General features: G+C 38.6%; 1 protein-coding gene across 14 annotated transcripts in view; it reads right to left on the bottom strand.

Moving 5' to 3' along the window:
• LRRC4C (leucine rich repeat containing 4C) overlaps positions 1–21,795 on the bottom strand; it is a 1,215,827-nt gene that overhangs the window by 24,997 nt on the left and 1,169,035 nt on the right. The gene's annotated exons all lie outside the window — the stretch shown is intronic.

Here is a 21,795-nt window from a genome sequence, read left to right as displayed (position 1 = left end):
GGAGTCAGAAGACCTGCCGTCTACACTTGGTTCTCACTCATCCAATGCACGCCCTTCAACAAGTCACATGTTCTCTCAGATCCAGTCTGTATCAAAACTGCCTCTTAAGATCAAATGAGAGAATACACTTTGAGGATGGACAGGAAATAGTAAAACAGAACACACTGAATTACTAAAGTCAAATGGGATGTTAAGACTTTGATAGAGACATCAGCTGTCAACTCCAGTTGTTTCTTTTTCCACACCCCGAAAACAAGAGAGATATTAACATCTCCTCCTCCTGCCCATCCGCTCCCAACATTCCTACAGCCATGGCAGATTGCAAATTAGAATCTGAGATTGAAGGCCACACAGGACTTGGAGCAAAGAAATGTGAAAAGGTAGAGCTGGCATTTTGCAAAGCATCGTCAAGAAAACTAAAGAATCTTTAATTCCCACAAACACAGGTCTTTACAGCCAAAGCTTAGACATACAGTTGGTGTGAACTATACAAAGCGGAAACCCTGGGCAAGTACAGATGGGAAAAGCCCACACAATTAGTAATCAAGATCAAGGGACTGACATGGATATTGAAATCACCAAGATTCTATCAAGAGTAGGATTGGAAAGAACAGCAGGGAGGCAGGTGTTAAAATCTTCAAGGAATGAGGAGGAGTGAAGTGTGGGTCTGCTGGGGACTCCTACAAGGAGGTGTTAGCAGGTGGCATAGTCTGATGGTGTAAGCTTCAAAGTGGGGCACTTTACTGTGTTAAGATGGTTTGTTTGGAACAGATAATGCAAGTAAATGTGCTTCTCAAACTTCAAAGCAACATACCACTAGTGAATATTATTCTTATTACATAAGTAAAACTGACTATAATGAAATTTTATTTCAGAGATGATCTGTGGATTTTGTCATTGGTTTTAAAAGACATGTAACGCAATTGTATAGAAACTTTCCCCAAGTCTCATGGTTGCAAGAACTTCAGATAGGACACATCATGAAATGTGAGTGACAAGTTAACAGGTCAGGGATTTATGAAAATGTGAAAGCAAGGAGGTGGGTAACAATCAGTGTGTGTAGGGGGGTAAAGAAAAGGTGGGAGGAGAAAACTCATGTTAATTGTTAAATAAGTAGCCAATTCTCAGTTCTCATATTAGACAAGAATTAGCAGTATTTGACATAGTGACCATCCTGTCTTTTCTGAAACATTGTCTGCACGTGGCTGCTGGAAAACCACACTCTCAATTCTCCTTCTACCTCATTGGTTAATCTGCTCTGCCTCCATCACTAGTTGTGCCTTATCTCTTGGCCTACGAAACCCTGGAGTGCACCAGAACTCAGTTAGTGGACCTATTCTTTGTCTATACTCATTCTCCAAGTGATCCCATGGTGGCTTTAAAGGCTATCGACAAACATATACCTCCAGCCTGTGGTACAGACTTATACATATAACTGCTAACTTGAGACCTCCAATAGAGGCATTCAAAATCAATCTGTCCAAAATAACACTCTTGATTCCAACTTGACATTCATCCCCAATAATTTTCTGATAGCAACTCCAGTTGTTCATGCATTCATTCAACAAAAAATTTTAAGCCCCTACCGGTAGATATGCCAAGCACCATTCCGGGGATCATCCTCTGAGCAGCTCAGACCAAAGTCCCCCTAAATCTCCATTGTTTCACTTCATACTCACTACTGCATCCTGTTACCTCTACACCCTATCACCTTGATACTCTATTGCCTACACATTGGAAATCCTGTATATTAAGAATCTTGTCACTTTTCTTCACTTCCACTGCTACATCCTAGTCCATTTTCTATCTGTATAATTCAGTGATCCCTATAGCCTGGTCCAATATCTGGTGTCTCTGCTTCTCTTTGTGTGCTTCTTCAGTTTTATCTCACACATGGAGGGGTCCTATCGGACCCCTTATATTATACATTACAGATTAGATAATTTCCTCATATATATTATCCTGTCTGACCCTCATAATTATGGGAGGTAGGCAGAAATAGGTTATACTTTTCCATTTTGCAAATGAGAATGTTAAAGTGTATAAGGAAGTTAAGTAATGTGATCAAGTTTCAAGGGGACAAGACTAATATATGATAACTGTTACACAAGAAGTTAAGTGTTTAGAGATCTAAGCTAGTGCTCTGCCTAATATATAGTCTTTCAACGTGAACTAGCTAAGGAAGGGAAAGAGGTACTTAAGCCATTAATCATTACAAGGTTCTCTAAATTCGTAGGAACCTACTTTTTTGTGCTTTTTTTAAAAACACATTGCACAATATGGGAATAATAAAAAGAACATTTATTGAGCAATTATCAACTACTGTGTTAGCCATCCATGATGTACTTGCCTACCATGTGTCTTTCTGCATCTTTAGACAACATGCTCTGTTGAGATCGGCACTATATTCCATTTTATGTGCATGTATAGCCCAGTAACTGCCATATAGTATATGCTTAATACATGTTTCTTGAATAAGTGAATTAAATAGCTTACTTGGTTATATACAGAAAGAACCAACTGAACGTACACGCTGAATCTGAATCACACAATCCATCAGTATATAAAATTATAGAATTATAACATTCATCAGTATGTAAAATCATGAACTTTCCATATTCTAAATCAAAAACTATTGGTATCAGCAATTTCTTATGGTTCAAGCTAAGTTTCCAAAGAGGGACAGTGATTTTGGAAATGTACAATTTGTCAATCAAATTTCTGGAATTCATGGACATCCTTTCAGTTTACTTCTGTTTATATAAACTTTCATGTACCAATCAAGGGAAAAAGAGCCAATAATTTTATTTCAATGCAAAGTCTTCTAACTTCAGATAGTCAATCTGTGGAACAATAATTACAAACAAAACCAGAATAAGGACACTCAGTACTGAGTTATAAAAGGTTCATTTTCTATTGATTACCTATAGCAGGGTCCGCAAGCATAGAGCAGACAGGACACTTGCTCTGCCATAGCCTTAAAATCCAATAGGGCAGCCATTCATACATCATGGAAAACTGAGGCATCCATGCTGGTTTTTCTTAATAAAGCTGCTCAAATATTATTAATTCTCAATAGTTCCATTCTGACTTGCTCCTTTGTCATCTGACTTGCCCAAAGAGAGAATTAACCACATACATATCATTTTTTCACAGTATTTTCTTGATTGTACCACTTATCACCATGTGAGAACCAAGACATCCTATTAATCAACTGCTACTGTAGAACACTGTGTTGGGAATACACAAAAAATAAAAATTTTAGATTAAAGGGAAGTGAGTATCTGAAGTAGAGACATGCATATAAAATATACTTTATATATTATACAAACATTTTATAAATATAAATAATATATAAATATTTTATATGCCACTTAAATATCTCTTTAGCTGCTAGTGGTATCCTAGTTTAACACTGAAGATCAGGATGTGTGGGAATAGGGGAGGATACAACAAAAGTGTCCTTGATTTTCAAATAACAGCACCGAGTCAACCTCCTGCTCTAACCAATCTAAATCTATGGTCTGAAAGGACACATGCTACTGTGGTCTGTGTAAATGTGGCATTCATCTTCATGAGTGTACAGATGAAGCATGGATCAGGACTGGCACAGTCATGAGTGACTTATCCCATTCCTCCTCACAAGTGAAGATAAATGACACAAAATATCAACCACCATGCATTATATATATTTTATTCCACAGTTACTCCCACAGACACAAACATACAGGAGGCCTTTTCTTCAACCTGATTGTTTTTTTGTTTTCAAAATATACAGCTAACAATAACAACAGAGAACCTCTGGGAAAGTCAGAGGCAATGAAAAATGCTAAAGTAACTTCTACAGGACAAGCTTTACCCAGTGAGGGGATATGTCAACAGACCTTATCTCTGGGAACTCTAAAATGGCTGCATGCCTCCAAATAGGATTTCACGGGTCTCTGGCAGCTGTCATTAAGCTAATGTTATGAGAAATCACAAAGACCCTCCAAGGATACTGCACTAGATTACTTTCCCACCTGTGGAAAATTCACTAAGATGGTGATTCTAACAGAATAGCTTCCAAGACCTCCTGATTACAGAGTAGTCCTTCTTGGTTTACTTTATTCTCAGATGACATTCTTTATCCTCTGATGATGTGCATTCCTTAACTTGTGAGTTGGATTAGGATGTCCTCATTAAGCTTCTTAAACAGCTGGTAAGGTAGAAAAAAAGGCTAAATAATGGCATCACCAGGGATATTCTTCCCTCCCCACCCTCATAGCTAGATAACGTGGGTACTCAGTGTCAGCCTACCTTTGTATATGGCCTCTTTTAGGTTACAATGCTGTAGTACCATCGAGATCATATGGGATCATTTTAAATTATTGCATTCAGACTTAAGCCTAATTTGAAGCTGGCCCTGTTTGGAAGGATCTAGTCCCCTAGATCTAGTTCCCTAAAAAATTGCATCTAGATTATTAGAAAGCCAAGTTTTCTTTTCACCAGAGCGATTGAAAGTCATGGTCTTTGTCTCCTATTGCCCGTGCCTGACTTTTTCCCAATGTTGTGAGTCCCACTTTCCAGTTAATAGTGGGCAATGGACCCCAGCTACAGGCAGAACAAATCCTGGCCATCTTCTGTAGCTTCATTCTCACACTCCACCTCATGACATTGTTGTTCCAGATTTAGCTCTGATCTTATGCTCTAATAGCTTATACTCTATACACCACTTTGGGAAATTGTACCAGTTGAGCCCCAAGACCATGCCTCCATATGTATCTGTGATCTCTTATGAGATTCCTGTCCTCTTCTGTGAGTCTAAGTCTTTGGTAGTATAACATAACCCAGATCCCAGGACCTCAATGACCAAGGACCTGGCTTGTTTCTTAAAGTGCTAGATATCCAGCATATCACCTTAATCCTCATCAGAATTGATAGCCTTCTGTTATATATCTCATTCAACATTAATTAAATGCTTACTGAATATCTGGGACTACTCTAGACATTCCGAATTCTGAAGTGAGTCAGACAGTGAGAAACTCTCACTTCACAGAGCATCCCCCCTTAGGGGTTAGACAGATAACAAACCAGAAAAGATCAGGTAGAGATAAGTATTGAAATGAAAATAAAAGAGTGACAAGATAGGGAATTACTGAAGGGAAATATTACATTGATTTGGTCTAGTAATATCCCTCTGCAAAAGAAACAGTTATGGTGCCTGGGTGGCCCAGTAGATTAAGTGTTTGATTCCTAGTTTTGGCTCAGGTAATGATCTCATGGTTGGTGAGTTTGAGCCCCGCATGGGGGTCTGTGCTAGTGGTGCAGAGCCTGCTTTGGATTCTCTCTCTCTCTCTCTCTCTCTCTCTGTCTCTTTCTGCCCCTCCCCTGTTCTCTCTCTCTCTGTCTCTCTCTCAAAATAAATAAATAAACTTAAAAGAAAACAAACACTTAACTTAAATAATGACAAGAAAGAACTAGACATAGAAAGATCTAGAAGAAACCACTGCAGGTAGAGAAGGCAGCTAATATAGAGGCTACAAGTTTGAGGGAGTGCTGAGGGCTAAATGTTTGTGTCCCCCGCCTTGAATTCATATGTTAAATTCCAATGCTGAATGAGATGATATTAAGGGGTGGGCCTTTGGGAAGTACTTAAGTCATTAGGATGAAGTGCTCCTGAATGGAATTGGTACCTTTAAAAAAAGAGACTTCAGAAATCTCTGTTGCTCCTTCTTCCACATGAAGACATGAGAGTCTGCAACCTGGAAGAGGGCCATGCTGACTCCCTATATCTGATTTCATTCCTCCAGAACTATGAAAAATACATTTCTGTTCCTTATAAGCTACCTGGTCTGTGGGGTTTTGTTGCAGCAGGCCAAACAGACAAACACAAGAAGCATGTTATACTTAAAGAATAGCAAGGGGGAGAAAGAGGCTACTCTAGTAGGAATAAAGTAGGCAAGCATAAGAGTAGGAGATGTGGATGGAGAGTGTGTTTGTTTCCTTTGGTCTCCACAACAAGTATTGCACCCTGATGGCATAAAACAACAGAAATTGATTCTTTCCCACTTATGGAGGTCAGAGGCCTAAAATTGAGATGCCAGCAGGACTCTCCAAAGACTTTAGGGGAGAATTCTTCCTTGCTGTTTCCAGCTCCAGTGGCTCCAGATTTTCTTTGTTTTGTGGACACGTAACTCTGATCTCTGCCTCCGATGGCCTTCTTCTCTTTTCCATATGTCTTTCCTATGGGTTGTCTCCCATAAGAACATTTGCCATTGCATTTAGGGCCCAAGTGGATAACCCAGGATGATCTCACCTCAAGGCCCTCAACTTAATTACATATGGAAATATAATTTTCCAAATAAGGTCACATCTATAGGATCTGGGAGTTTGGATGTGGACGTATCTTTTAGGAAGCCACCATTCAATCCACTACAGAGAGTTAGCCCTGCTGAGCCAGGGAAAACAATTTCTTCGTATTCTGTATGCAATGACAAGCTCTTGCAGAGTTTCACATTGGAAAATAATACAGTCTGGTTTAGACTTTTAAGCTATCACTCTGGCTATACATGAGAAGTGATTGAAGGGGTCAACAGCAGATCAGTAGTGCATGTGAGAGTGGCTTGATACTCAGTGGCAACAGTAAGAATATAGAGAATTAGAAAATTAAAGATTATTTCTGGAGGCGGCATCAAGAATATCTGCTTAGGAATAACATATGGGGATGGTGGTTAAAGAAACCAAAACAACTACCTCATGCCACCGACCCAGAACAATTGTCCAAATATCATCTGCTCTTGAACTCACCACTGCCATGCTCCATATGCCCTGTAAGAAGAGTATTTGTGTGAAGGGATCACCTCTACTTCCCTAGCTATTCTTAGACCTTTGAAAATATTATCCTCTCTGGGACAAGTCTAGCTCTTGTCCCAGTTCCTATGGCTGGGTGTGCTTTGTCTAACTTTACTTCAAGAGTCTGCCCTTCCAGTAACCGATCTCATTTTAAAACAAGGCTTTTGCAATTCTTTCTCATTCCAATACAGTTCCCTGGGGCATCCAAGCAGAAGGTGAGTGATTTGGTTATACCCTGAAAATGGTACACCATTCAGATTATTCCCTGGAATGTCAGAGATTTACCCATTCTCTTCAGGTCAAGGGAACTGAAAACTCTCCGGGAACAGATCTAACAAAGTTTCAGAGCCTAATTATACAACGATTACCATGTCAGCAGCCTACATATGGTCTGTACTTAAACCCCTAGAGAACTATAGCTTCTGTATTGTCTTTCTACTTCAGGGACTCCTTCTGAATAAACAAAGCGACTGGCTTAATAAAAACAATACTTATTCTGCTAGTTATGTTTTCTGAAGAAATTAGGATTTCAAGTCAAGTATAATTTATCTCCTTAAATAATTTCAAGTCAAGTATAACGTATCTCCTTCATGAGTTTGAAGTTCTGATAGAGAACAGAGCCTTAAAGTGTCCTGAGTAGCATGCTAAAGGTAGAGATAAGAGATGGCGGTGGGCTATAGTTCGTAAGTGAAATCCCTTAATAAAGGCCAAATTTTCATCTTGAGCAAGCCATTTTATGGGATTGTGGCTGGCAGCCTAATAATATACTGTTGGGTTCTAGGGGACAAATAAAGCAACATGAGATCTTTCTCCTTTTTCCCTGACCTCATTCCCCATGAGCTGTTCCCACAAGACATTCCAGAGTGCCTGCGTAGTATTTCTTCTTCTAAGGCCCTTAATAAGCTTATTTTTAAATAGGCTCAAGTTTTCAGAATGACTTCAACTTTCAGTTTTGATTTCAAAATGACATTTATCTGCAACTATATTTTCAATGTATCATTTATGGTATATAATTGTTCTTTTGTCCCTTAAATGCATACTCAATTTTAGGATTTGGTATTCTAAAACCAACAGTATTTAGAAATAGTCTTATTACAGCAAGCTTAAAGCATAGCAAGAAGATACAGGCCTTCCTTGGAGAACACCACAGTGAAGCGACTAATGCAATAAAACACATCAAATGAAAATTTGGGTTTCCCAGTGCATATACCAGTTCTGTTTATACTATACTTAGTCTATTTAGTATGCAATAGCATTATGTCTAAAAAAATGTACGTACCTTAACTGAAAATACGGTTTTCCTTAAAAAAAATAAAAACTAACCATATTTGAGCTTTCAGAGAGTTGGAATCACCGATTAAAGATCACCGTAACAAATATAACAACAAAAACATTTGAAATAGTGTGAGAATTACAAAATGTGACAGGGACATGAACTTAGCAAATGTGGTTGGAAAAATGGCATCAACAGACTTTCCTGACGCAGGGTTGCCACAAACCTTCAATTTGTAAAAAGACAAACAAATAAAAACAAAAACAAGCAAAAAACACATACCATCAAATCAGTATCTGTGAAATGCGACAAAGCAGAGCACAATAATGGGGCATGCCTGTACATTCCCAGGCATGTGAATATTTGGCAAGGGTGACCATGGAGCTGCTCCTCTCTGGTTCTGGATTAGACCATCCATGCATCTGAAAGATTTTTAATGTAATCCAATGTAACCCCAAGTGGCAATTCTGTAGAAATACAGGTCACCAACCTAACATTCATCAGCAAGTGGAAAAACGTTGTTGATGTTTACACTGACGTGTAGTTCTATTCTTACTTTGGATTTGTTTAAACGAGAGCTACTGTCTTCATCACGAAGGCTGTATCAAATCCACTGTGGGTTAAGAGTAGAAAAAGAGGGGGACCTAGGTGGCTCAGTTGGTTAAGCATCCAGCTCTTGATTTTGGCTCAGGTCATGATCTCAGAGTTTGTGATATGGAGCCCCGCATCATGTCAGTGCAGTATGCTTGGGATTCTCTTTCTCCCTCCCTGCCTGCCCCTCACCTATTCCATGCTTTGTGTCTCAAAATAAATAAATAAACATGACGAGTAGAAAAAGACTGTAAGAGAGAAAAACTTCCTAGTTGATGAATATCCGTCTCTTTACTCATTCATTTACTCCTTAACTATTTTGTTATCTTTGAGTCACCTAAACCGTACTGAGCACAAAATGATTAAGTGGGGATGGGGCAGATAGTGGAGTTGGGTGGATATTAACTATGCTGCACTGCACCACAAAAGAGTGAAGTCCCCGTGTCTCCATAAAGGGAAAATTCCCTTGCAGATGGAAATTTGGTCATTGACTTTTTTTTTTTTTTTCCACACTCAAGAGTCTAAAATCCTCCTCCCATTGTGACTGCTTGGAGAATCCTGATCAGGATAGGTGTCTCGGATGTGGGGGAGAATTTTCAAATTGGAGTTAGAGAAGCCATTCCCAGGTTAATGAGTGCAGAGCAGCAGGCATTTTGAGGAGTTTATTTGGAGAAAGGAAACGTCTGCAGAAATCAAGTGATTAAGATGTGATACTCAAAGCGAACTCTGAGCGATCTCATTAGCAGAGACTAAGAATAGTCTACAAATGTAATAAGAGCCCTGATACAAGGTCACAAACATCCCAATGCAAGCCAGATGTGTGGGACCCAGTGAAGAGAAAGATGGAGAACCTGATCAGGAAATAATCTTCCCTAGAAGAGAAGAGGGTTTCTTCCCAAGTCCTAATGGAGGAAGATCCAGAAATGCATATGAAACTTTCCAATGCCTATTATTCATAGTTCTCCAGATGTGCATATGTATATTATGTATATTATGTATATTTTTCTTCCATGATATGGATTCAATTATTCCGAATTAATTTAAGTAACTCCTGTACAAATGTCAGCTTCTCACAGCTTTTCCTTCAGAAACTTCCCTAAAAGGGCCCCTTAATCACCCGCACACTGTTTCTCATCTCCTTTCTCTGAAATTACATTATTTACTTTCCTCTTTTTAAAACTATATTCTTGCTTTCAGAAGACTATAAGATTCATGCATAGAGGGGCATTATATAGCTTATTCACTATCTTATTTCTTATGCCTAGAATAATGTTTGGTACATGATAAGTCACTCAGATAATTATTAAATCAAAAACACTAAGAACCGTTGTCATGTCTTCATAAAATCAACTATAAACTATACCTAAACGATACCTCTCTGCATTGTTATACAAATGAGAGAATATTGAAATGGTGGTTTTAGCTAAGGAACCAAGACATAGAAGATGATACATTTCAAAGAGGGCACAAATTTACAGTGGTGGTTGTCATATATTTGCACAGCTAATAATCTCTTGCTAATAATCTCTCACAAAGACATCAATGAACCAGAGAAGGCTCATGAAGAGGATTTCTTTGGAGAGACCTATACTGTGAGTTCTATTCCTAAGGAAAGTGGTAGGTAGTCTCTACAGCCTAACCCTCAGCTTACTTAGGGGCATTAGGAATATTAGAGAATTTTCTGAGGAACTTTCAGTGGGTTACGACTTACTATCACCAATTCCAAGACGAATTCCAAAGAGAATTCCAAGGATTTCTATCCTTCACCTCAAGACTAAGAATATAAGGCTGTGATGGCACAGTAGAGTAGACATAGGAGGGTGGTATCTAAATCCCATCTGAAAAAATCTCAAAAGCAAGAGACCAAATGTTGATCACACATATGAGGGAGTTGATGAGACAGCCTTAAAGATATTTTGGATCCTGTGCAAAAGGGTTGCTTGATGAGGTAAACAACATACCAGAGGGAATCTGAAAGTATTTCTGGATGTCTAGGAGCTGATGGAGTAAGTGATATGTCAGGGAAGAGAGTCTCACTCTCACCAAAGCAAATGTGGGAAAAGTCAAAGAGAAGGGGTCGGTCACCAAAGAACACATGTAGAAGAAAGCTATCCTAAGAAAGTCAATTTCAAATGTCTGGCAAATCCAAAGATTTTGATATCAAGTCAAGACAGCACCAGGCAAGTAAAAGCTATTATGCCCAACACCTAACTCCTTTCCCTAACTATGATACAACAAATAAAAGTCAGAATTAGGAGTAGGCAGATGGGAGAAGAGAAAGAATAGAAGGTTCTGTGACAATACAGAGAAGAAACCAGCAATGTCCATTCCCCAGTCTGCGACATCAGGCTTCCTACTTGAAATCGGGACTATGTTGGGGAAGGCAGGAATCTTAGTATTGAAATAAGTTCAAAGTTTTGAATATTATATAACTTAGATATGTCAATTACTTTCCATGGTGTCTTATATTACATAAACATTACCAGATAGTTTTCATCTAAGTGCAGAAGAAAAAACTAGACCCAATGAATAAATTTTAAATGGGAGAAAAAAATGAAATCTCCTTATAATTACATCTACAGTTTGTATTAGTTCAAAATGATAGTTATAATAATTTTACTGAATTCAAAATCACAAGGGGTCCACAGTATGAATTTTCAGATAGAAATCCACTCTCAGATTTCAAATTTCAAATTTTAACCTTATTTCTGTCTGGTTTTGCTTCACATTTTGCTAATGATTGATAATGAAGACAACAGCAGTTTTTGAAAAAAGGGCTCTCAAATTGATTCATATGAATTATTTTGTAATCAGCAATAAACAATTCCTAGTGCTTAAATATTTTTAAAGTATCTGGTATTTCTAAAAGAGATCATGACAGAGGATACATCCAGGAGTTTTTCTTTTTTTTTTTTTTTTTTTTTTGAAAATTAGAGGCAATAAATAATTCTTGTCTTATTGTCTGGATCATACACTACTACAGAAAAATGTAAAGAACCTAAAAAAAATGAGATAAAATATCCATATATGTGTGTGTGTGTGTAGACTTGGGAGTGGGTGAAATACATAAGACACAGATGTTTGGAAAATACAAAATGGTAAATACTTTTGGTAAAAAAGAAAAAAATAAACAAATAATAAGGCATTGATGGGGCGCCTGGGTGGCTCAGTCGGTTAAGCATCTGACTTCAGCTCAGGTCATGATCTCGAAGTTTGTGAGTTTGAGATTGAATTGGGATCTGTGCTGACAGCTCAGAGCCTGGAGACTGCTTCGGATTCTGTGTCTCCCTCTCTCTCTGCCCCTCCCATGCTCATTCATTCTCTCTCTCTCTCTCTCTCAAAAAATAAACACTAATTTTTTTTTTAAATAAGGCATTGAATGGGACCTCTCCCATTGCAGTAGAGTACTTCTTGTTAGCCTCAATGGTTATTTGCGAGTTCTCACGTTTTTAGAAAAGAGTAGACCAGAAATAATTACGATATAATTTTACCTAATGTAGGGCTTGCACAACTTTTTGGACTTTGTGTTTGGTTTTTCATTTTTAATGTCTGTCCCAGATTTTCCCTTTTCTTGACTCTTTTTATAGGAGTGTTTGAAACATCAATTTCCTGTAATAATCAGCTGATCTGACTGGCCAAAGGTTGAAAAAAGGCCAAGTTGCAAGCCTATCCCAACTTAATATTTGCAAAAAATATAGGCTTTTGGTGTCTCTAACAGCTGGCAAGGCAAGAAAGAGAAATGCAATTTAAAAGTATTATTAACAGAAAAAAAACCCACAAACATTTACATTCTAATTTATGTGGATAAACCCCACCCTACATAGAAGTTTTTGTTGCAATTCATATGTTCTCACACCAACCGATTTGAAAATATTGCCACATATTCTATACTCTGTGCAGAGCTACAGAGACAAAAGCAATTGAGATTGTGATAGGTTTGTCCCTTCCTCATTATTGATTTGCAATCCTAGAAACCATTGACGATGGTGAAGGAGAGAAATGGGGAAGCGAAGCAAAGGTAGGAATTTTATCCCCACATTTCTCCCTGGAGACCATAAAAACTATAAAGACTCTAATCTGGCTACGAACTCAATATTTTAAATATTCATGAATGAGTGCAAGGGGACAATGGATCATACTCATAGTTCCCATTATTTAACTTCTTACTCATCGTCATCATCTTTTTATTATCCGGAAAACTGGTTCTGGGAAAAAAAAAAAAGACTGACCATTTGTACCAGATGTCATTTGCAGTCCCAATTTTGTTGTCTCCTCTCCAGGGACTCAGTCTGACCTTCATTAGCTCATAAACATCCCAGCTGCAAATTCTTTTCACCTTTGCTTCCCTTTTGGCATTTTTCTTTGGTGGAAAGGTTAAAGGAAAATGGATTCTAAGAATTTTGGGTACAGAATTAGAGAAGGAGACACAAATGGAATGGATTAAAAAAATGCTTCCTTTAGGCCCAGGGTAAGAGAGAGGGCAAGGCAATGCTTGTTTGATTATCTTTGCTCTCTCTCGAAGATTACAATTTCTCCCCACTATTATGGGAGTTAGCAGGTTGCTCTGTAAAATTCTTTTGCCTGAGTAACAACCCCTTCCCCACCATTAGATTGTGAACTTCTTGAGGAAACCTGCAAGGGTTTTGTCATCTTTGTAGCCACAAGTTTTTTCTGCTTATTTCCTCGTTTTGTTGTGTTTTGGGGGGCCAACTACTATGCCCAACTCTCTCTGTAAGGCGTGTCATTTCCATCCACTTCAATGGGAAAGTAATAGTGACTTAATAAGGTTAACCAACTTGGTGAAAGCTGGTAAGACAGTTTTCCTGTCCAGGCTGTCCAAATTCAAAGATGGGCATTTTAACTTGTATTTCTAAGTACCTATTCAGAAAGAAAGGCTTGGAAAATCTTTACTGCGATCACTTCCATGAAACAGGATTGAACTCCCAACTTCCTCATAGCCTTTCTGGATGAGATGTTCTCATTTGCCATCTCACCCCATCTACAAGCTTCATTATCCCTCTAATCACGTCCACTACCTATCTCTTCTGTCTTTTGCCTTCTATTATAGTTTTGTTAAAGGGCAGCAACCATATTGCACCTAGTCTTGATTAAGCAGACACGCCATTTGTCAGGGAGCCAAGCAAGAAAAGTCCTTATAGTGGTCCCCTTAAGCCACTGCTTGGCATGTTTCCCAGAAAGCATAGTGCATCTTGTCCATACTCAATCCGCCATACCATGTGCAAGAACATTTATACCCATTAAAAGTTTCAGATCTATTTTGAAGCAAATTTTATAATACGGCCCAGAGAGAATGATAGTTTCACGTTATCTTGAAGGTTTGATTTTAATAAGGATTGGCTGTCTCTCAGAGGGTTTAGAACAAAGTGAACGGCATTTCAAAAGGAGTCACCACATCCTTTGATGTTCTAAATCTTTTCTGATTCATACTGTAGGTGAGAGTAAGGTAATATAAACTCCCTCTTAAAGAAATCACTGGGTTGTAACATATCTACACTGTAAAGACATTTGGTGGCAAGGTATCAATGTATATATTGAACTGTGGCTGATTTCAGTTCTATAGTAGGATGTGAAATTAAAAGAACATACATAAATATTTGTATCTATGTATGTGTGAATATGTGTATATTCTGAAATTCAATATGTTGTCATATATAAATTAGACTGTAAGTTGCTTCTAGACTCAATATATCCTATAAATAGAAATTGCTTATGATAACATAACAGCAATTATGCTTACCAGGTTAGAAATACCAACTAAGGGGCGCCTGGGTGGCGCAGTCGGTTGAGCGTCCGACTTCAGCCAGGTCACGATCTCGTGGTCCGGGAGTTCGAGCCCCGCGTCGGGCTCTGGGCTGATGGCTCAGAGCCTGGAGCCTGTTTCCGATTCTGTGTCTCCCTCTCTCTCTGCCCCTCCCCCGTTCATGCTCTGTCTCTCTCTGTCCCAAAAATAAATAAACGTTGAAAAAAAAAAATTAAAAAAAAAAAAAAGAAAAGAAAAAAAAAAAAAAAAAGAAATACCAACTAAAAGGGGGCACGTGGGTGGCTCAGTCAGTTAAGCATCCGACTCTTGATTTCCGCTCAGGTCACGATCTCACAGTTCATGAGTTCAAGCCTCGCATCAGGCTCTGTGCTGACAGCATGGAGCTTTCTTGGAATCCTATCTCACCCTCTCTCTCTGCCCCTCCCTTGTTTGCTCTCTCCCTTTGTCAGAATAAATAAAAATAAACTTTAAGAAGAAAAGAAATACCAAGTAAAAGAAAACTCTCAAGCCATGTGTAGTAGGCACAATTTGAGGATGACCCTAAGCCACACCACTGAATACTCTCCCCACCCTCCAAGTATGAGCAGGGTTTGTAACTTGCTTCCAACCAAGGTAAAATTACAATAGTGGCAGGACAGTCACTATCTTGATTGAAGTACATTATACGGCAAAGGTAACAGGTTATGCCTACAATTACATGATGCTATGTAAGACCTGTCTTAGGAGACTGCAGTGAGAGAGTCACCTGCTGGCCTTAAGGAATTCACCTGCCATGTTGTTGTAAAAGGGCCACGTGGCAAGAAATTGTAAGTGGCCTCTAGCTGCTGAGCGTGTGGCCCTGTGGACAGCCAGCAATGAAGCCTAAGTCCTGAGCTACAAGGAATTGAATCTTGCCAATAACTCCTTTAACTCAGAAAAGAACCCCAAGCTTCATCTAGACCCTGGCCAATAATTTGATTGAAGCTCTCTGAACACCTGAACTGAAGACCCTATCAAGTTGTGTCCAGAATCATACCCCCAGAAATTGAGATAACAAATATATGTTGTTTTAAGCTAATACATTTGTAGTAATTTGTAACACAGCAATAGGAAACTTTTATATATATATATATATATATATATATATATATATATATATATATTCTATTTATTTCTTGAAATTACAGAGGCCACATTTCAATCATTAGCAAAACTATCTCCTTTCAATAATTCAGTAGAATCTGAATAGAAAATGTTCTTGGGGGGGGGAGAAAAGACACCCTAAATTAGATATTATAGGTTATGAATTAAGTGGACATAGGTATGTCCTGTGGATGCTGTGGGAAGAATTTATAATTGATACCTGTCTGGTAATTAAAGCTCAGGGCATGTTAGCAAAGTAGAATATAAATATATTTCTCTAGAAATCTTAAAAATATATTTAAAAAAATCTCCCTCAAAGTAAATATATGCACAGATATTTATTAGGAAACCATGAATCATACAAATATAAGCTTAAGGAATTTGTTCTGTGGTGGGCAAAATTATGAATGTGAAACATGACATATAACCTACTATATCATTTTCAGGTATGTGTCTTGATGTGTGTCTATGTGTATCTGTGTATGAGTCTGCAAGTGCCTTTATGCCCACGGTAGTATGTGTCTATATATGCTTCTGTGTATGTGTATGTACGTGTCTGAGTATATACCTCTGTCCTTGTTTGAATCTGAGTACTGTGGGAGTCTATGTGTGTATCTGCATGGGGCAGAGTATGTGTATCTGTCTGTGTGTGTCTGTGTATCCATGCGTGTGAGGAGGCCTGGAGAAATGGGAAAAAAAAACAAAGGGACCTCTTTAGAGGACTTCATAAATATTAATAAGCAATAGAGAGGAAAAAACAAACAAAAAACATGGACTTTGTACCCTGTAATCTAGTATTAGTTCCAATTCTGCAATACACAGTTGACTCTTGAACAATGTGGGATGAGTCACACTGACCCCCATGTAGTCAAAAATCCATGTATAACCTCTGACCTCTGCAAAACTTTTTTTTTTTTTTTCAACGTTTGTTTATTTTTGGGACAGAGAGAGACAGAGCATGAACGGGGGAGGGGCAGAGAGAGAGGGAGACACAGAATCGGAAACAGTCTCCAGGCTCTGAGCCATCAGCCCAGAGCCTGACGCGGGGCTCGAACTCACGGACCGCGAGATCATGACCTGGCTGAAGTCGGACGCTTAACCGACTGTGCCACCCAGGCGCCCCTCTGCAAAACTTTACTAATAGGCCACTGTTGACTGGAAGCCTTACCAATAACATAAACAATTGGTTAACACATATTTTTCATGTTATATGTATTATATACTATATTCTACAATAAATTAAGCTAGAGAAAAAAATGTTAAGAAAATCATAGGAAGAGCAAATAACATTTACAGTACTGAATTGTATTTATAGAAAAAAAACCCTGCATGTAAGTAGACCCACACAGTTCAAATTGGTGTTATCCAAAGGTCAACTGTATTAGCCCTGTGACTTTGGTAACCTGCTTCAATTCTGAGACTTATTTTTCCTACATAAAAAATTTAATTAGATTGTAAAAATTAAAATAATCCCTCTGCTGGTGAAAGTATAAGCTGGTCCAACCACTTTAGAATAAAGTTTGATTGTATTTAATAAACCTGAACATATTCATGCCTATGACCCAACAATTACAGCCCTAGGTATCTATCGCCAATACAAACATGAGTGTATGTTTACCAAAGGCACACGTTAGAAGACACAGAGCATTGTGATTTAGTCCTCATAAGCCCAAACTAGAACTGTCCCAATGACCATCAGCAAATGAACGGATCAGGCACTGAATGGGATACAATGTAGAAATGAGAATGAGCAAACCTATATAGTCTCACAACAATATGAATGGATCTCACAAATATAGTGTGAACACATGAAGCTGGATACAAAAGAGTATCATATGATTTATATAAAGTGCACAAACAAGTAAATGTAATCTAAATAGGCGAACTTAGTCTGGACCCTTAGAAGTCCTGATAGTGATCATCCTTGGGGACTGCATAAGGTGGGGGCTGGGGGGCAGGGGCCGAGGTAAGGACATTTGTCAGCTTCCTATTGTGGGCACTGGTTACCTAAGTGCATTTAATTTGTGAAATGCAGTGGATATGTATGCTTCTGATATGTGTACTTTTCTTGTTAGAACATTAAATATTAATATAAAAATTTTTAAAGCTCTCATACTGTCAGGATGAATGTGATGTGAACAAGTTGCATCAGTGCAGCTCTACAAGAAAATGGTTTTCAAACTGGGTAATGACCACTAGGTGGTCACGAAATCGATTTATGGATCATGACCTGAATTAACCACAACGAAAGGGAATAGAACAGAAAATATCAGAGTGCATTGCATAGTGGAAACTGTTTTGTGATATATACGTGTTTTTAACTGCGTTATAAATATATGTGCTCATAACTGGGTGGAGATGTAAAATGTACTTTTATTATGTGTCACAGCCAAAAAGGGTTGAAATTATTGCTAGGGCATACCCGTGATGTAAGTACATATAGCAGCATCCTGGGTTCCCTGAATGCCTCCTGCTTATCCTTCTCTACATTATGACCCCTTGGACCAGAGAATCACTCAGTCCACATCGATAAAATGAAGACGCGCTTCATCTGGGGAATTCCAGAGTACAATTAAGGCACTTCTACTATATATCCATCAGTAATATTAACCATCGGATTTATCATTCCTGACTATTCACCAGAACACCTAGAGCTTTCCACCCAGAATAGGGCCTATAATACTCCAAATTCCGACCACAACAGGGAAAATTGCTGTCTTCCAAATCGAAGCTTTTTCTTGAAAGTCCACAGACTCTGTTTCAACCATTTTTCTCTGTAACACTGTAGCAGAAGCAGCAAGTGGTAGCACTGTGTATCAGTGAAGACGCAGAATGGAAAATATTGCTCATTTGCATATTCCCAAAATAATGGGATGGAGATAATAATTAATAGCTATTTTTATACCCCTTGATTTAATTAATTCCAGCTAAGATGTTTGTAAACATGTGATGTTATGTTTGGATAAATGTGTCAATGTGAAAATTAGTCACTAATACAAGGCACTAAGGAAAAATAAAAAAACACCACTAGCAGAAGGCGGGCCTAGGTAGTTCCCCATGTCCTAGTTTGGGACATGTTTACCCAGAGAAATCAGTAGTGGTGATATTCTACGACAAAACAGGCTCTGGAGAGACAGTGGGAAAGCAGGCCAAGTAGAATAAAGGGGTGGACAACTGCATAGGGTGAGACATGTTACTGGAGTCCTGGTAAAATTCAGATTTAATGCTGGGTAGAAAGGGGCCATTTCTTGAGGTGGGGGCCATTTCACTTCAAAGCCATTTATGGATACCATTTTTCCCCAAGGAAAGAAGATTTGAGATAAGGAAACAAAGGAGGGAACATGATTAGAGGGGAGGTTGTTTTACTGAGGGTCAGAGGTTATTCCAAGGCTCCTGGCAAAATCAAATGGTGACTAAATTTGTTTGAAGGAGGACTGTTCAAAGGGGCAAAGATAAGGTGTGCAAGATCATTAAATTTTAGGGGTGCCTGGGTGGCTCAGTCGGTCAAGCGTCCAACTTCAGCCCAGGTCGTGATCTCAAGGTTCTGAGTTTGAGCCCCATGTCTGGTTCTATGCTGACAGCTCAGAGCCTGGAGCCTGCTTCATATTCTGGTCTCCCTCTCTGTCCCTCCCCCACTCACACTGTGTGTGTGTGTGTGTGTGTGTGTGTGTGTGTGTGTGTGTGTGTGTTTCTCTCAAAAATAAATAAGCATTTAAAATTTTTTAAAAAGACTAAAATTTTAGGGAAAGCCATATAGATTGGACACAAGTGACAAAGAGGGAAAAGAAAAAGGTAGGGATGCACAATGGCCAACGTAACAAGATGGTTTCGGACTGAGGGGCTCTCTCAGATTTGCTCTAGTCTGGCTCCAAACCTCCCCCATGTTTCAAGTTAATGAACCCACTTCACATCTGTGTGGATTAGTCATATTAAATAGAAGGAAAGGACCCTGAAAATCTCCACAGCATGCAGGGGCATTCCTTGGAGCTTATTAAAGCTGGAAGCACAGAGGACAAAGGCATCCTGCCCTGTGACAGGTCAGAGGGGGAAGAGAGACCTCATATGGGAGCTAATGATCACAGCCCTGCTTAGCTAATTAATGCACTGACTCATGTGGCGTAAAGACACAACTTAAAAGGCTCCACACCAGCTGAGGAGTCTGGGCTGGGGGAGAAAAGGAGCACGGAATCTTTTACATAACACGAATGAAGGAGAAGCTTTAATTTTCTGTTAATTACATCTTTTAAATGTATAATTTCTGAGCAGTGCAGGTAGGGAAAATCAAATCGGTGCTACCATGACATGGCGGTTCTATTTTAATTAGAAGCCATCACCTTTGTATTATTACCTCACATAAGGGCAAAGGCTGGAGTCACTGGGATCTCATATTTACTTCAGCTTTTCCCTTTTAACTTTCCTATGAACAATTCTAACAACAGACATTTATTTATAAAACAGCTGCAAAAAACCATTTTAGTTCACAACAGTATAAAAACTAATGAATATGCCCTCACATGGATTTATACACCTTTATACGAATACATTTATATACATTGTATGTGAATATAAGTTCCTGAGAATATATAACATTGAGAGTTATTTTTCTGAGGTGTTGTAAGCTCTAAGTAGGACCCTGGTGTTCTGAAAGAGTTTATGTATCCTGTGAACTGACTCATTGGCCAATTTGTAGGTAGTTCTTTCCACAGAAACAGTTTCAATATTATTCCATCAGAGAGAAATTCTGGTCCAGGAGAGGATACAACGTATTAATATACATGCATATATTAGTTTAAAACTCTGCCTGGGGAATCCTTAGAGCATATGAGATATGGTTTTGATGTATAAATATTTGGGAGGTGGGGAGAGTCAACACTAAAGTATGAACATTACATGAAATATATTTATTTGATTACTTAGCAAATTTTCACCACAGGGATGTGCAAATTTTGTCTCTTAGTAGGTATATGAATGTTTGTGTGTATATATAGCTCACATATATATGTATATATTTGCAATGTAGTACTTTGATGAAGCCTGCTGAACATGCTATGTCTATAGCTGGGAAAAGCAAGCACATGTTTGTCAGTTGAGATTCCATTTATCTTTCTGTTGTGGAGAGTTAGAATCTGTTATCTACTATGGACCTTACCCTATAACTGTCCTGACCTAGTCTCTTATTTAAAAAAGAAAAAAAAAAAGATACAAATTGCAACATCACCAGTGAAATTCACACTTCACATCACTTCTGTATAGGCACTAATTATACATAAAGACAGGTCATTTTGTTTCAACCAAACCCCAGACTCGTGTTGATTACTGCTATATTATTAGAACGTTAATTTGGGAACTTTCTAATTATCTTTCCCTTTTGCAGACACAAGCTAATGTTAGACTTTAGTTATGAGACACATTTAATTTCTTTTGTGTAAAGGATACATTAGGAATGCTAGCATGGTTTTCTGATAATACAATGCACGTAGTGGTCCCTGATAAAGCCTGAATGTGAGGTATTATTAGATACAGAGTCCTGTTTTTGCCATGCCCAAAACCTACCTAAAGAGGTGGTACATGTGAGTGGGCTTCTGAATATTTGCGTACATCTTCCTGCAACCCAACACACACATACGAATTGTTAGAAGTAGAAACAGTTTCCTTGATGAGCCATCACACTACCCCTGCTTTGCTCAGTGTAGTCATAGCTGCACATTAGCTTGGATGCTAACTCTGTTCCAGTGGCAAACGCAAAAGCAGAAAACATTGTGCACCCAAGGAGATGTTTTAAAGGGCCCACTTAGTGAAAACATCTCCAGTGCCTGTTTTGTTTATTTTTATTTATTTTTTAAAAACAAATTTAACGTTTATTTTTGAGAGAGAGAGAGAGAGAGAGAGAGAGAGCAAGTGAGGGAGGGGCAGAGAGAGGAGGACACACAGAATCCAAACCAGGCTCTGAGCTGTCAGCACAGAGTCAGATGTGGGGCTTGAACTCACAAACCGTGAAATCATGACCTGAGCCAAAGTCAGATGCTTTCAACCGAATAAGCCACCCAGGTGCCCCTGCAGTGCCTATTCTAAATCAAAACTTCAAAATGACATCTTCGGTAAAAGTAAGCTACTCATTGTCCAGTGAACTAAAGGGGCATATGCCTCACAATGGAGATACATGAAGAGAGCAGAAAAAAGTAGGAATAACCAGAGA

This window comes from Puma concolor, chromosome D1, assembly GCF_028749965.1.
Source record: "Puma concolor isolate L17-30 chromosome D1, mPumCon1.1.hap2, whole genome shotgun sequence".
Taxonomy (NCBI): domain Eukaryota; kingdom Metazoa; phylum Chordata; class Mammalia; order Carnivora; family Felidae; genus Puma; species Puma concolor.
This window is presented reverse-complemented; position numbering and strand designations above follow the sequence as displayed.